This window comes from Coenobita brevimanus, chromosome 26 (genome assembly GCF_032717465.1).
Source record: "Coenobita brevimanus isolate Jiangsu-jjx chromosome 26, ASM3271746v2, whole genome shotgun sequence".
NCBI classification, from domain to species: Eukaryota; Metazoa; Arthropoda; class Malacostraca; order Decapoda; family Coenobitidae; genus Coenobita; species Coenobita brevimanus.
Window position 1 is genome coordinate 34,252,278 of NC_136979.1, and position 16,557 is coordinate 34,268,834.

Here is a 16,557-nt window from a genome sequence, read left to right on the forward strand (position 1 = left end):
TCTGTCTGTCCTTTTACCTATCTATCTGTCTATCTATCTTCTGTCTGTCTCACCTTGCACATTTTCGTCCATCAAGCTACCTGTCTATCCATCTATTCAATCATCTGTATTCTATCCATCCATCTGCCCACTCGAAGCCATCTGTTGAACTATCTATCCGTCTATCTATCCATTCATTTGCCCAGCCTTCCATTCATCTCTTCATCTATAAATATATCTAACCCTCCCTCCATCTCACTGTCCAAGCAACCATCCGTCCATCCATCCATCCACCTATCCATCAGCCTATCTATCTATATCTATCTATCTGTTATATCCAATTATCAATCTATCCATGTATCTATCTGCGCGACCATCCACCCATCTGCCTATCCGTCTAAAAATCAAGCTTTTCTATTGATCCGCTAGCCATTCATAAATCTGCTTATCTCTCCATCCATCCATTCACTCACTCATCCATCCATCTATCTATTCATTCATCCATGCATCCATCCATTCATCCATCCGTCTATGCTTCACTCATCCATTCACTCATCCATCCATCTATTCGTCCATCCATGCACCCATCCATCCATCCATCCTTATATCCATCCACCCATCCATCCATCCATCCTTATATCCATCCACCCATCCATCCATCCATCCTTATATCCATCCATCCATCCTTATATCCATCCATCCATCCTTATATCCATCCATCCATCCTTATATCCATCCACCCATCCATCCATCCATCCTTAAATCCATCCACCCATCCATCCATCCATCCTTATATCCATCCACCCATCCATCCATCCATACTGTTATCCATCCACCCATTCATCCATCCTGTTATCCATCCATCCTTATATTCATTCATCCATCATCCATACAGCCATCTATACGTCCATTTATCCATCCATATGTCCATCCTTCCATCCATCCATCCAAATGTCCATCCATCCCTCCATATGTCCATCCATCCATCCATCCCTCTATATGTCCATCCATCCATCCATCCATCCATCCATCCATCCATCCATCTACTCCTGTATCCCTTCATCAATCCCCATCATAAAGAGAAGAAGGACGAAGAGGATGAAAGATGTGAGTAAATGGAGAAAAAGAAGGAAAGAAAGAAAGAAAGATCAAGAAAAAGGAGGAGGAGGAGGAGGAGGAGGAGAAGGAGGAGGAAGAGGAAGCTAAGTAGGAGAGAAAGAAGAAGCAGGAAGTGGCGGTGAAGGAGAAGAAGGAGGACAAATAGTTAATGAAGAGGAAGAGGAGGAAGAGGAAGAGGGAGGAGATGAGGAATAAAAACTTGAGAGGACCCATGAAAATTTTACCCCCGGCCCTTCTCTCTCTCTCTCTCTCTCTCTCTCTCTCTCTCTCTCTTTACGGTAAACAACACAGCCCAGGAAGTAAACAGGAAGGTGGGCACAAGAAGCAAACTCACACACTCCATTGATCCTTAACCCCTTCAGTGCGATGACGCCTTCTCTCTTATATTCCCACTATGTTTCATTCACTTCAAATATCCAGAAATTTTCGTCCTTTTGCAGCCCATTTCCCGTAGCTCAGTGGCAGAATAAGATAGTGCTTCGGCCCTGCGTCCTTTTCTCAGCACTTCTTCGTGACTAGCGTCATATTCTAGGGTTTATCTCTTCTTATAGTCAAGCATTAAAGATGGAGAGATTTTAATGTTACGCCTAGACAAAGTGAACAGGGTATAGAGCCAGACGATTCCATTTAGTTTTGGGGAGACAAGTATAAGTGAAGAAATTGAAGAACTAGGTGTTATTAGGCAAGCTATGGCCAATATACTCTTAGATACGCAGCTTAGAACTTAGGAGCTGGAACTGCTATATATATTTTTTAAGATGATGGACAGAGGAAGGGAAAAAAATTAATAAATAAAAAAATCCATACACCTTGGTAGATTAGGGGAAAACTTTAACTATAGTGCGGTTGAAGTTACCTGGCATCGAAGCCCCGCCTCTCCTGCAGCTGACTGGTTCGTATTACTGCAGAAAATATAATGAAACAGCTCTTCGTTATTGAATTTCGTAATATTAGGCTTTAGGTGTCGATTTCATATCCACTAATCACCTTTTCTCATTTAAATTGTAACTATGATTCAATTTTGCCTAAATAAATGAGTCAGAGTGAGTATACCGTGTTCACCTTAACTTGGCCCAGGTTTTCGTTCCATTGCGACCTATTTCACGTAGTTCAGGGACAGAAAAAGACAATGCTGCGGTTCCTTTTCACAGCATTTCATCGCAGCTAGCATCATAATCTAGTGTTAATCTGTTGCAACATCTCTGCATTCAAGAAGGAGGGAAGGTAATTTTAGGCCAAGTTAGAGTCAAAAAGGCATAAAATGTGCCAGATGAGAGTGACTAGTATCCATTTTATCACATGCCATGAGGGAAAGACAGGATATAGCTATCTGGCATCACATTATTTATTTTAGAGCCTCCACTGTAGGAGAAAAAAAATAATTTAAAAGTTACTGAAGTCCAAAATAGCTCGTGGATTTGCAGCGTCAGCCACCTGTGGGAATTAGGAGGCTGAATCATTTATATCTCAGGTGTGGACTTACCTGGCCAGGGATTCCAAGCAAGGTAATTATCCGGGAGATTATCAGATTAAACAGTACCGCATTTTTGTAATTTAGTAGGCCAATTTATTCCATAAAAAAAAAAAAAAAGGTAGGCCTGTGTATGGTATATTTTAATGGCATAATTTTGGAACATTTGTGGATTACCTTTTGCCACTAAAACTCTGATTCTCAACCCTTTCAGTCCAAGGATGTATTTTATATTTTATTCTTGCTACCTCCAAACGATTTTATTCATGTCTGGAAAAGCCTCTCGTATTGAAGGGGCTAATTTTAGGTGAAAAATCTCCCCCTGGAAAACTGTGATCTCTGCCGAATAACATCTCTTGAAAATAACAAGGAAAAAAATCGGACTGAGTGAGGTAAAAAGTAACCAGATGGGAAGTATTTACCATCTGCCATATTCCCAGTTCCTTAAAAAAAATAATAATAATAATAAATAAACAAATAAAGGTTAAAATCTTGGACTGCACTTCTCCTTATTCTGCGATCTGATTGGCTAAGTAAACTCAACAGCTTTCCCGTGTATCAGTAAAGGATCATCTCAAGGTACTGTCGCGACATGCAAATTCCTTTGCCATTCAGAAATTTAGTCCGGTGACCAATACTACGGTCAAATTTTCTGGTGAGATTAGGTTTTTCTTTCTTTTCTTCAGGATGGTCACTGAAACCGATATTTTTTTTTTTTACAAGTTGTTTCACTGTTTTTGTACACTGGTGGTTTCATGACAAGTCAGTTGTAATAATAACTTCAGTGATAGTCGCGTATACTCACAAACTAATATTACTCCTGGCGTAAGTATTTCTTTTGGATTTCATAAAAGCACTTGATGAGTTTACAGCAGATATGTTGATTTTCTACAGTAATTTGAGTTAAGCTATCTAATCATTTTTCAAGCAGTCCTTTTGTCAGTAGTTTACCAAAAGTCACCTTTATTTTTACTACCAATTTTACGCCATCAGCAAATCTGGATATCTGTCAGTAGTAGTCATCAGTAGGGTCATCAGTGGGTTTATACGTAGGACAACACCTAACTCTCACCCTTGATGTACACCACTTGAAGACATTAAATCATATCCCCTTCTGTTTATGGTGACGCCCGTGGGATGCAGCCAAACCTGTCGAAGGCTTAGATGATGAGTGAAAGGATTTATGGTTCTTTTCACAGGACACTCAATTGATGATTTCTGAGGTGTTGTGTTTTCATTTCCTTGTTTTTAAATACTAATGAAATGGTAAGGAACTGAGTGATGGCGATGATGATGATGATGGTGATGAAAATTGTCGATGATCATGATGGCGACAACGACGATAATAAAAATGATAATGATGATTCTAATCCTTCCTTTTGGTCTATTGTCACTTTCACCTTAAGCAAGAATTTCGTAAACACTCTTTTCTGAGGACTTTAAATAGTTCTGAAAAAAGACATCAGGAACATTCCCTGCTTCTCTCCTCATCATCTTATAGTCTCTCCTCAATCTTTCTCTTTTCTTTCTCTTGTACTTTGTATTTCTCGTGTTCCTTCCCTCTTCCTTTTTTCTCTCGTTTCTTTCTTCTTCTACCCTGTATCTTGCGTGTGTGTGTGTGTGTGTGTGTGTGTGTGTGTGTGTGTTTATCTTTTCTATATCTCTTTCCTGTTTTTCTCGTTCAGTATCTCTTCGTTCTCTTTTCGTTTCTCTCTCTCTTTTTTTTTCTTTCACTTCTTCCTCCCGTTCTTCTCCATATTAGCTTTCTCTTTCGTGCTTCTCCCTTCTCCCCCCCTTTCTCTCTCTCTCTCTCTCTCTTTCACACACACACACACACACACACACACACACACACACACACACACACACACACACACACACACACACACACGCAACAATAACTGGAGCACAAATACTTTCCCTGTTTTCTATATTCTGTTTATACACGAGAGAAAAATACCTATGAGATAGATAGACTGACAGATGGAGAGAGAGAGAGAGAGAGAGAGAGAGAGAGAGAGTGCACGCGCGTCATCCTAACAGTATATAAAGTCAATCAATTTCCTCTCGTTAAGTTGCAAGTTAAAATGATTCAAGTTGATTTTTCTGTGTTCCTAGCCTACTTCCTGTCTTTCTATCTCTCCTTCTGTCTGTCTATTTACCTGTTGATCTATCTATTTGTTTACTTATCTATCTATCTGTCTGTCTGTCTCCTTATCTATGCATGATTCATACGTTTAGTCTATCTATTAATTCTGTCTATCTATCTGTGTCTCTGCAAGTCTATTCATGTCTGTCTTTGTATACTTACCTGCCTATTGATTTACTTATGTGAATATCTCTATCTGTCTATCTATGTATTTATCTATCTATCTATCTGTCCATCTGTCTGTCTGTATATCATTATCTCCTTACCTATCTATGTCTCTTACGTTTAGTCTCTCTCTCTCTCTCTCTCTCTCTTCACACACACATTTATCTTTTCCCTCTCTCACCCTCTTCTTTTCGCTCCTCTCCACCCTTTTTCCTCTCATCCTGCCTCTCTCTTTCCCTCTTTTCATGCTCCTCTTTTTTCACATTTTTTGCCACTCCACTCATTGCTCTCTCACTCTTCTTCATTCACTTCTCTCCCATCTTCTCTTCACTCTCACCACTTCTTTCTTCTCCTCACAGTCACGCTTCCCTCCTCTCTCTCTCTCTCTCTCCCCTCCCATTCTTTCACCCCTCTTCCTCTCAATTTCCCTCTTCCTCACTTCACCCATTTCAGTCCCCCCACCTCTCCCTCTCACTCTCCCTCTCTCTCTCTCTCTCTCTCTCTCTCTCTCTCTCTCTCTCGTTATTTACACCCAACAATTCAGTTTGATTGCTCTAGTGAATTTATGGAAGCTGTTGGGTGGAGGTGGGTGGTGGTGGATGGAGGTGGATGGTGGTGGGTGGAGGTGGATATTGGTGGGTGTAGATGGATGCAGGTGGATGTTGGTTATTGTAAGTGGGTGTGGGTATGTAGAAGCGGTGTAGGTGGGTGTTTATGGGTGAAGGTGGTTGTGGATAAATATATGTGAGTGTGGATGAATGTGGATTGGTGTTGGATGCATGATGTAGGAGGGTGTAGGTGGGTGAAACGGAGTGGTGGTGCTGCTGGTGGGTTGGGATGGGTGTGGATGATTGTGAGTGTGGATGAGTGTATGCGAGTGTGAATGACTGTAGGTGAGTGTGGATGGTTGTATATGAGTGTGGATAATTGTATGTGTGTGGATGATTGCATGGGAGTATGGATGATTGAATGTGAGTGTGGATGATTGTATGTGAGTGTGGATGATTGTATGTGATTGTGGATGAGCGTATGTAAGTGTGGATGATTGTATCTGAGTGTGGATAAGCGTAGGTGGGTGTGGATTGGTGCAGGTTGGTCGGCGACTGTGGGTGTGGAGAAGGAAGTTGAGCAAAAGAGTGTTTAAAATCATCACCTGTTTATAATCTTGAGATGCCTTGACACACTGCATTTAAATTACTGGAGTTCATAAGAAGAGGGAAAGAGTTTGAAGAATACTGCTGCGGAGTTGACCTGTTATGTATATGAAAAACTGTGATTAACGAGTAAGTTTTGCATTAGAAAGCTGAATAAAAAAAAAAAAATGCAAGAGTGTGTAGTTAAACGGGTGCTGCGTGCCCACCGAAATAGCTTAGGGACTTGGCAGCGAGTTTAGAAGAGTTGTGTCAGATATAATAGCAATAGAAGAGAGAGAAAGTGATGTAAGAGAAAAGAGAGACTCAAGAATATCACTGAAAGCTGGGAGGCTGATGAGGTGAAAAGCCTGTGATTCCACCCTGTTTAGAAGTGCCGTGTGTGGTTAGTTCCTCAGTCACACACGAGAGTTGTAGGAGTTACGGATGTAGTCGGTTCAACACACCCAACATCTGGGAAGCTAATTTTGAGCCTGAATCAGTGTGGTCTTTCCAATATAGATCCCAAGAAAAAGAAACAACGGGGATATTGAGCGATTATGAAGGACTGAGTTGTGTGTTGTTAAAATGGTAAGGTTATAATAATGTGGAAAAGAGTTGCGCAAAGAGAAAGGCAATTAATTTTTGAGCCATTTAAAACAGCAAGACTTTTTTTTATGTCACAATCAGAAATAATAAATGAATCAGAGGTTAGGTGTGCCAAAGCCTCATTACGACGATTGATGCGGGTGACCTTTTATGGCTATTGTGAAAAGCGAATGGAAAGGTAAAAGATGGAATTAGATTATGCGTGGGTAGGGTTGGATACAGAGTTCAGCTTATCTCCCATTGATCCTCTCACCGCTTGGATTTCTCTAGACTAAAGTAAATCCATCTGGCACTGGATTAAAAAAAGCTTTCAGGTATACCAATAGCTGAGAAAGGATTACTCAAGATTGTATTTGAAGCTTATGACCCTCAAGATATTTAGGTGTTGAAGAAATGAAAATACAGAGGTCACCCTTTGAAGAGACCTATCACTGACTTCTATATGATGGGGTGCAGATGGATGCTGGTGGATGGTGGATGATATTGGTGGATGCTGAAGGGTGTACTAGCAGTGGGTGAGTGTAACTGGGTGTAGGAGAAGGTGACGGGTGTAGGTGGGTTTTGATGAGTGGTGGCTGGTTGATGTAGGTGGATGAGGGTGGGTGGCTTCTGGTGGATATTGATGGATCGGTGTAGGTGGGTGGTGGTGGACGAAAAAGGGTGCCAGTGGAAGTAGGTGGGTGTTGGCTGTGTACGTGGGAAGAAGTGTATTTAGGAGGGATTGAGTGTAGCTGGATGTACGTGGGATTGAGTAGGGTGTAGGGGTGAAAAAAAATAAGTTAGTAAGATGTAGGTGGATATATATGGGAGACTGAAATGGGTGTACGTAGGTGAAAGTGGGTGTTGGTGGGTGTGGGAGGGTGTGGGTGGGCTTAATGGAGTCAGTGGGTGGAGATGAAGTATTGAAAGAAATGCAAAATTCATTCTTGGCTTCAATCTCTCTCTCTCTCCCTCTCTCTCTCTCTCTCTCTCTCTCTCTCTCTCTCTCTCTCTCTCTCTCTCTCTCTCTCTCTCTCTCTCTCGCTCGCTCGCTCTCTTTCTCTCTCTCTCTCTCTCTCTCTCTGCATCATCTACGGAATAAACTAGAGATTGATACTCACAGGTAGGTAGATAGACAGATAGATAGATAGATAGATAAGTAGTCAGATACAATAGAGAGAGAGAGAGAGAGAGAGAGAGAGAGAGAGAGAGAGAGAGAGAGAGAGGCAAAAAGTATGAGGAAAATGTGTAAACTTTTGTGTGAGTGAACGAGGTTTGGGAGAGAGGGAGGTAAAGTGAGAGAGAGAGAGAGAGAGAGAGAGAGAGAGAGAGAGAGAGAGAGAGAGAGAGAGAGAGAGAGAGAGAGAGAGCATTCAGATTGAGGATGTGTTCAATCATCATCATCATCATCATCACCACCCTATTCCTCTTCATGGAGACCTACTGCAGTAATAAAAAAAAAAAAAAAAGTGGGTCAGGGCGGATGTAAAAAAAAGAAAAAAAAATGGGGGGCAAAAAAAAAAAAAAAAAAAAAAAAAACATACGGCAGCTTATCTATTTTTTTTTTTCATTATCTGTTAATTTCGCCTTGATGTGTTCAGTTCTAGATCAATAATACTTGTAAAGAAAAAGATTATGGATATTATAGGCCCCGTAACATATCCCTTAAGAACACCACTGTACTCTTTTCATCTTAACTTGGCACAGATTTTCGTCCTTTTGCAGCTTATTTCACGTTGCTCAGTGGCAGAAGAAAATGGTGCCACGGCTCTACAACCATTCCCACAGCACTTCTTCATGACTAGCAGCATCTTCCATTGTTAATCTCCTGTTACAACTCAGTAGTCAAGATGGGCGGATGACAATTTTAGGCCAAGTTAGAGTAAAAAGAGTATAGTGACCAGTAACTCTGCATTTTCACTCTCTAATGAGCTTTTGGAGTCTGATGTGGAGCCAGCTTCTTACCCAGTTACGAATTATGTCATATATATTATTTTTAAAGCTAGCAGATTTTTTACAGGATATTGAAGGCTCCGCAAAGTGGAAAGGTTAAGCTATAATGTAACGTAACTTTGTCAATGGCTTTCTGGTAACGAGAGAGAGAGAGAGAGAGAGAGAGAGAGAGAGAGAGAGAGAGAGAGAGAGAGAGAGAGACATCAACCCATTCAGGAGAGTTACCAGTCTTCATTTTTTATTCTGGCTAAAGGAAGACGATTTTTCTCAGCTAAGGGAAATTACACCTCAGGGGGTTTAAGAAGTAATTAGAGAGAGGCAGAGACAGAGACAGAGGCAGAGATATGACTGAGGTAAAGGTAGAGAAAGAGAGAGAGAGAGAGAGGGGGGGGGAGGGGAAGTAAGGAGAATTAGATAAAGGTGGAAGTTGAGGTAAAGACATGTTTAGGTAGAGACGGAGGTAGAAGAGAAATAAAAAGTAGGTAAAAACAGAGACACAGACAAAGGTAGAGACAGAGGTAGAAGAAAAGGTAAAGGGAAAATTAAAGGTAAAGAAAGGGATAGAGACAAAGGTAGAGAAAGGAATAGGGTGAGGGAAAGAAAGAGGTAGAGACAAAAGCAGAGGTAAAGAAAGAGGCAGCTAATAAACATAGGCAGGTGTACAAGCCAACACAGACAGATGAAGATGCAGACAGACATAGACAGAAGTAAAGGCAAACAGATGAATAGATAGACAGCAGAAGAGACAGGAAAAGACAGACAGGTCAGCACAGGTAAGGGTAGAGACAATTAGAGGTAAGCCAGAGGTAGGGAGGTAGAGAGGGGAAGGCACACCTGCGCCCCACGCGAGGTAAGCCAGCACTACCATTCTCACTACCACACCTTTAATGTTCCCCTCACCCCCTCACCTCTCCCCTCTCTCTCCCCTCCCTCTCTCCACACCCGTCCCCACTCTCTCCCTCCCTTATTCCCCTCCTCTCCTATCCCCTCTCCCTCCCTCTCTCCTGCCCTCTTCCATCCACTCCCCTCCCCGGTCCTCACTCACCTCTCTGTCTCTCTCCCCCCTCTCCTCCTCTCTCCTCCCCTCACGTCTCTCCTCTCTCTTCTATCTTTCCCTTCCCCTCCCCTCTCCTCCCCTCTCCCGTCCCCACTCACGTCCTTCCCGTTACCCTCACACTACCCTTTCCTCGCTTATCTTTTTATGCTAAAAAGAAAGAGCCAAAGGATGATAACTAAAACAAACTGTCCCTTCCATAGGACTTCAAAATAGTGAAAGTTGAAAATAAGATCTTTTTAGTCTGAGATGGCTAGACTCGTGTTTGAAAAAAGTGGAGAGCATATGCAGTAGGAGAGACTGTCAGAGGAAAACAGTTCCGGAGTTGACCAGATGTGTACATGAAAGATGGAATACTGAGAGTACCGATTAACTCTTGCATTAGAGAGTCGGCCAGAAATTGCGTGAAGTGTGTAAGCTACTGTACGTGGTTGCAGCAGGCCCGCCGCAATGGCGACGGGATGCAGTCAGAGCGTTTTGAAGAGTAGTGATCTGGGTAACAGTGACAGACGAATAGAGATGCAACATTGCCGTGAAGAGAGAGAGACAGGTTGAAGGGAGCCACTGAGAGACTGAGAGCTGATGACAGAAAAGCCTTTGACTCCACCCTTGTCAAAAGTAGTGCATGCAGCGAGTCTCCCACACATAAGCGCTGTACTCCACGCAGGGGCGAAGAAGGACGTGGAACAAACAAGACAACATAATGAGTAGGGTTAAAGAAAACACAAGGTCGGTTCGGCACTTAACCTCTTCAAGGCTGATTTTTCAAGAGTAGTAAGTGGTATTTTATTACGGTAGTAAGAGACACCAAGGATACTGAAACGATGAAGGATTGAGTTTTGTGTTGAAAAAGATAAGGGAAGCTGAGAGATGAAGGACGCGAGTTTTTGAGACATGAGAAATATAAAAACTTCTTTGGCTTAAAGAAAAGATAAGAAACAAATCAGAAGATGGTTGTGGCCAAACCTCATCCCATGAATATTGTAGTGATTGTTGTAATAGACGCTGAGAAACACGTGAAAAAGTTAAGAGTGAAAAAATCAAGGTATGAATAGACAGGGCTTGATATACTGCACAGTCGAGAAGGTCACTGATATATAGGAAAAAGACAGTAGGTGAAAGGACAGAACCCTAACAAACACGATTACTGACAGCTGCAGAAGAACAGCGACTGTCTATAACAGCAGCTATAGAGTAACTGGACAGAATTAGAGATGACGAAAAACAAAAGAGGGACAAAAATCGTAGGAGGGCGGTATAGAAACTAAATTATTGTTTCAGACCTTGTTAAAATCCTGTCATATCTCACACAATATATAGGTATCACACAATTCCCGAAAGGAGGATGGCCGGGAATTTGAAAGAAATGTTTGATCGTCAATGGGACGTCCGTAAGGAAACCCATATTCGTGGTAAAAAAAAAAAAAAAAAAAAAAAAAAAAAAAAAGGGAAGATGCTTCAAGGTTTTCCCGTTGTGGCTGAATTAAGTCTTAAGAACTACAAGAGGTTTTAAGCAATTATATAAGCGATAAGTAGAAGACTGGGAACAGCCACTCTTCTTTGGGAAGATATGAATGAGAGCAAATTTCCAGCAAGGAGGAAAGGCAACAGGTGATGAACAAAGGCAAAGGAGATTGTTCAGGCAGCACGGCAGGACAGCCCTTGAGTACAGCAAGAAGTCAGACCCCTCACTCTTCCCGTACCAACACTCTCTCCACCCTTCCCTCCCATCACACTCCCCTTTCTTCCCCTCACCCTACTGCTCCCTCCCCTCACACTACCCTCCTCACCTCTCACCTTTTCCTTCCCTTCCCTAGTGGCAATTGTTCCAGTGTTAATAGTGCTGAAGGAGCCAGGGGCCATGTCTCCTGGGATAAAGTGGTTCTCTATTTTTTTTCGTTCTTACGAAACTTTTTTTCCTTCTTACGCCATAATGTTTCATGTGCTAAATATCACCCCTCTGAAGGTAACATAAATTTAAAAAAATAAGATGAATGGATGGATATTGTTGGTAACACTTTCAGTACAAGAGTTTTCCTCGCCTCCCCTCGGGACTTTCTGGGCTGCATAAAATTGACTAGAAGTACCGTAGCAAAAAATGGAATAATAAAAAATAAACACGCTGTAATAATGGAAGGTCTATAATACATATATATATATATATATATATATATATATATATATATATATATATATATATATATATATTTGTTACCAAGATCATTACCCAGACCTCTTTTCTCTCCCAGGGACTGTAATTTTCTGCACATAATATATACTTACACAGTCTGCATTAACATTATAAAAGTGAATATAAACTGTCAAAGGTCCATTCAGTCCCAGTTAGGTCCATTCAGATCCAGTTAAGTTCATTCAGGTACACTCAGAGAAACAACTATCTTCCCAGTTTCGCCTGAAGAAAATTTACAACGTGCGAAATGCAATAAAACACCTTGTCTCTAATAGTGCGGGTTTCAGATGGGTTCGACTTTTCCCCTATGTATTCGTCAAACTTCGGGAAGATACTCATTTCTCTCACCGTACACATCCATTTTGATCCGTTCCAATCACTCTCGCTTATTTAAGTTATTCCCATACCGAGGTGTAGCAATGAGCAAAAATTCACCGCCACTTCCCTGCTGGCTGAGACGCTGGAAGATATTTTGTGAACTAATTCTGTGTGACAGCAGTTTGAAGGACAGAGCAAAAGAGTAGTACAAGGACGGATACCCTTTAATGTTCAGGAGGGAATGATAAATAGGGAAATCATTACCAAAGCTGGGAGAAGATTGTGGCGACCTTTTGTTCATGGCTGTACATCCTTTCACTCACTTCATGGCCTTTCGAGTCACTTCAGGTACACTAGGTTGATAAAAGTTAAAATAAATCAATCCAGGTTGTACCAGTGAAGTTCTCTGTCAATGTTCTCTGCCCAGTCGACACAAAATGGTTTCAGAGATTATATCAGAGCAGGTTTTTCAGGTCCTTTCAGAACCTTTTACGTCCTTTAAATCGCGTCAGGTTAATGTAGACGTGTTTGAGGGCATGCCTACAAAGACACGTGCCCAAAATTAGCCCTTGTGGTTATTGTGATTTGTTGACTCATGTTCAGAGTAAATCTTATTATACGATGACAGGCATGGGGGTCCGAGGGTACAATTAAACAGTCCACGCTTCTCAAAATAAGGAATTCTGAGCAAGGAATGACTTTAGAAAGGAAGATAAAAGTGAGGATGAATTAGGGATGAGATTTTAGGCGTTTTGTTGTGAGATGGAGTGCTTTTTGTCTCTCACATTCTCTACTGTTTGTTTAGTTTGTCCTCTTGCATTTCATTTTTTATTCTCTTCTCCTTTCAGCACTTTTTTCCCCCTCTTTTTTCCCTTCCAGTCTTGCTGTTCTCTTCTCCAATATCTTTGTTTTCTCTTCTTTCTCCCCCTTCTTCCTTTATCGTCTTTTCTCCTCCCTCATTATTTTTTTTTTCTACTCTCCTCCACTTCACTCCATCTTCTTCCCTTCCTCCTCCCTCTCCCTACTTCTTCACTTCTCTCTCTTCCTTTCTGTTTCACTTCCCCTTTTCCTATCCTTCTTCTCCTCCCCCTTCTTCTTATTTATTCATTTACCCTTCCTCCTTCTCTTCCTTCTTTTCTCCCTACTTCTTTCCTTCATGTACTATCCCTTCCTTCCCTATGCCTTTCATTCCTGTACACTCCCTCTTCCCCTCTCCCTTCCCTCCGTGTATTCTTATCCCACTCCTACTTGATCTCTCTCTCTCTCTCTCTCTCTCTCTCTCTCTCTCTCTCTCTCTCTCTCTCTCTCTCTCTCTCTCTCTCTCTCTCTCTCTCCACGTGTGCGTCAAAAGGGTCTATTCAACGCGAGCATTCATTCATCCTGCCATTCATTAAATCGTACTCACACTCATTCACACACACACACACACACACACATACTTACGCACACGCTAACACTTACACAGACACAGGCTCATTCAGTAAAATCATACGCATGCACGCACACACACACAAGTACACATGTTCATTCACTAAAATTTTTACACTCTCACACTTCAGGTAATCTTGCACACACACACACACACACACACACACACACACACACGAATGCACGAACAACCATCACAACCATCTCCACGACAACCCCCCCCCTCATAAGATTGTGTTCTGCAAAATAATGACGATGATGATGATAATAATAATGATGATGAGGATGATGATGATGATGATGATCTCTTTATTGTAGCTCTACGTGCACATATTCATACACACATATCGTCTTGTCAATGGGACACACACAGACACACGTACACATGCGCTCATACACACACACATTCACTCATACTAATAGGTTGCATCATATAATTACACACACACACACAAACACACACACACACACACACACACACACACACACACACACACACACACACACACACACACACACACACACACACACACACACACACACACACACACACACACACACACACACACACACACACTCCCACATACAACACACACACACACACACACACACACACACACACACACACACACACACACACACACACACACACACACACCTACACTACTGCTCTCAGAAACTCCAGAGTGAGTCACTTTCTCTAATTGCTCCCTCTCTCTCTCACTCTCTCTCCCTCACCTCCATCCTTTCTTCCCTACCTCCCCCTCTCTTTTCCTCCCCTGCTCTCTCCCTCCCCTCCTACTGTCTCTCCCCGTTCTATCTCTTTTCCCTTTTCTCTCTCTTCCTTCTTCTCCTCTCTCTCTCTCTCTCTCTCTCTCTCTCTCTCTCTCTCTCTCTCTCTCTCTCTCTCCCCTACTCATTGCTTCCTTTCTTCTCTTGCTCTCTCCTCCTTCCTCACTCCATCATATCTCTCTCCCTCTCTCTTCCTCCATTCTTCTCCTCTCTTTCTCCCCTCTCTCTGCCCTCCTTCCACTCGTTCGGTCTTTTGTCTCCTTCCGCTCTTCCTTCCCTCTTTCTTCCTCTCTTCCTTCCCTCTTTCTTCCTCTCTCCTTCTCCCTCTCTTCTTCTTCCCCTCTTCTCTGTTTTCCGTCTCTCTTCCCATCTCCTCTCTCTCTCTTCTTCCCCATCTCTCTGTCTTCTCTCTCTTCCTTGCTCCCTTTCATTTTCTTCTCACCCCCTTCCTCTCTTCCCTCCCGTCTCTCCACCTCCCCCGCTCTCTCTATTCCTTCCTCCCTGTCCTCCATCCTCTCCTTATCTCACTCTCTTCCAGTCTCCTCTCCTTATCTCACTCTCTTCCAGTCTCCTCTCCTTATCTCACTGTCTTCCAGTCTTTCTCCTTCCGTTTGCATTCCATTTCCTTCATTCCCTCCCTTGCTTTAAGACTTACATGAATTATCAATATAGGTTGCTGATTACATTTATATGTGGGTATATTTATGTATCTAAAGAGGGAGAGAGAGATAGAGAGACAAAGACAGAGAAATAAGTGGAAAAACAGGGCGAAGAGAAAAGGGAAAAGAAAAGACGAGAGACGTGGGGAGAGATAAGAGAGTAATTAGCGAGAGAAATGAAGGCAGCAAGGAAAGAGAGAGAGAGAGAGAGAGAGAGAGAGAGAGAGAGAGAGAGAGAGAGAGAGAGTTGCGTAAAGATACATAGATCATACAGACCTGGTGTTCCAAACGAGGTGATCCGGCCTTAATAGTCAAAGAAATCCTATTCCCAAGTTATCTTTAGTGTGTGAAAAGTTTAGGGAAAATTAATATTATTCGAGTTACCTTTTCCCTCACACACAAAAAAAAAATAAAAAAAATAGAAAGAGAAAACTGGACACTGAACAGACATAAACATCACCCAGCATGACAGAAAATTGACTGAAGGGGAAATTTTGCAGGAAAGCCTGAACCAAAATCAAGTATGCATCCATTTACGGTACATTCTGTTATACTACCTCCATTCAGACCTGCTACCTGCTCTGTAATATTAATCCCCTACTATTCAAGACAGGTGAGAAAGGGGGGGAGGGATAGAGAAAGGGAATAAGGAAGGGAGAGAGAGAGAGAGAGAGAGAGAGAGAGAGAGAGAGAGAGAGAGAGAGAGATGGAGAGAAACCAATGGAGAAGATGAGAAAGGAAGAAAGAGGAGGGAATGATGAAGAGTTGACGGAAGAAAGATAAGGGAGGAAGGGAGGAAAATATGGAAGGAAATGAGAGAAAGAGGGAAGGGTGAGATGAAAGGAAGGGAGGAGGAGGGAGGGGTGAGGAGAAGGAGGACGAGGAAGGAAGGGACAGGTGGAGAGAGGAATGAGGTTAGCAGATAACAAGAGTTGAGGGAATGGAATGAAACGTGAGGAATGGAGGAGGAGAAGAAGGGAGAGGAGAGAGAGGTGAGGAAAAGGGAAAGCAGGAGAGACAGAGGTAAGGAATGAAGGGAGAGATGGATGAAAAGGCAAGGAAGGAAGGGAGAAAAAAGGAAATATCAGGGAGGAAAGGAAGGAAGGAAGGCCAGGAAAGAAAGAGTGAAAAGAAGGGAGCATTAAGAAAAAATGAGGAAGTAGGAAGATGGAAAAAAAGAAAAAGGAATTAAGGAAGGAATATGGGAGGAAGAAGGAGGGAGAGGTGAAGGAAGGGTGGGGGGAAGGAGGGGAGCGAGACTGACGAGAATAGGTGAGAAAAGAATGGAGGAGGAAGAGATAAAGGAAGAAGAGAGGAAAAAGGGAAGAAAAGAAGGAAAGGAAGGAGGGAGGGAGAGGTGAAAGGAAGGAAGAAAGAGGAACGAAGGAAAAGGAAAAGAATAATTAGGCAGAACGGCCAGAAAATGAGAGGTGAGGAAGGAAGAAAGAAGGACGAAGAGGAGGAGAGAGGAAGAAAGGAAGGACGGAAAAAAGAGAGGTAAGGGAGAGAAAGGAAGAAGAGGAGAGGAGGGAAAAGCGAGGAAGAAAGAGGATGGAGGGCA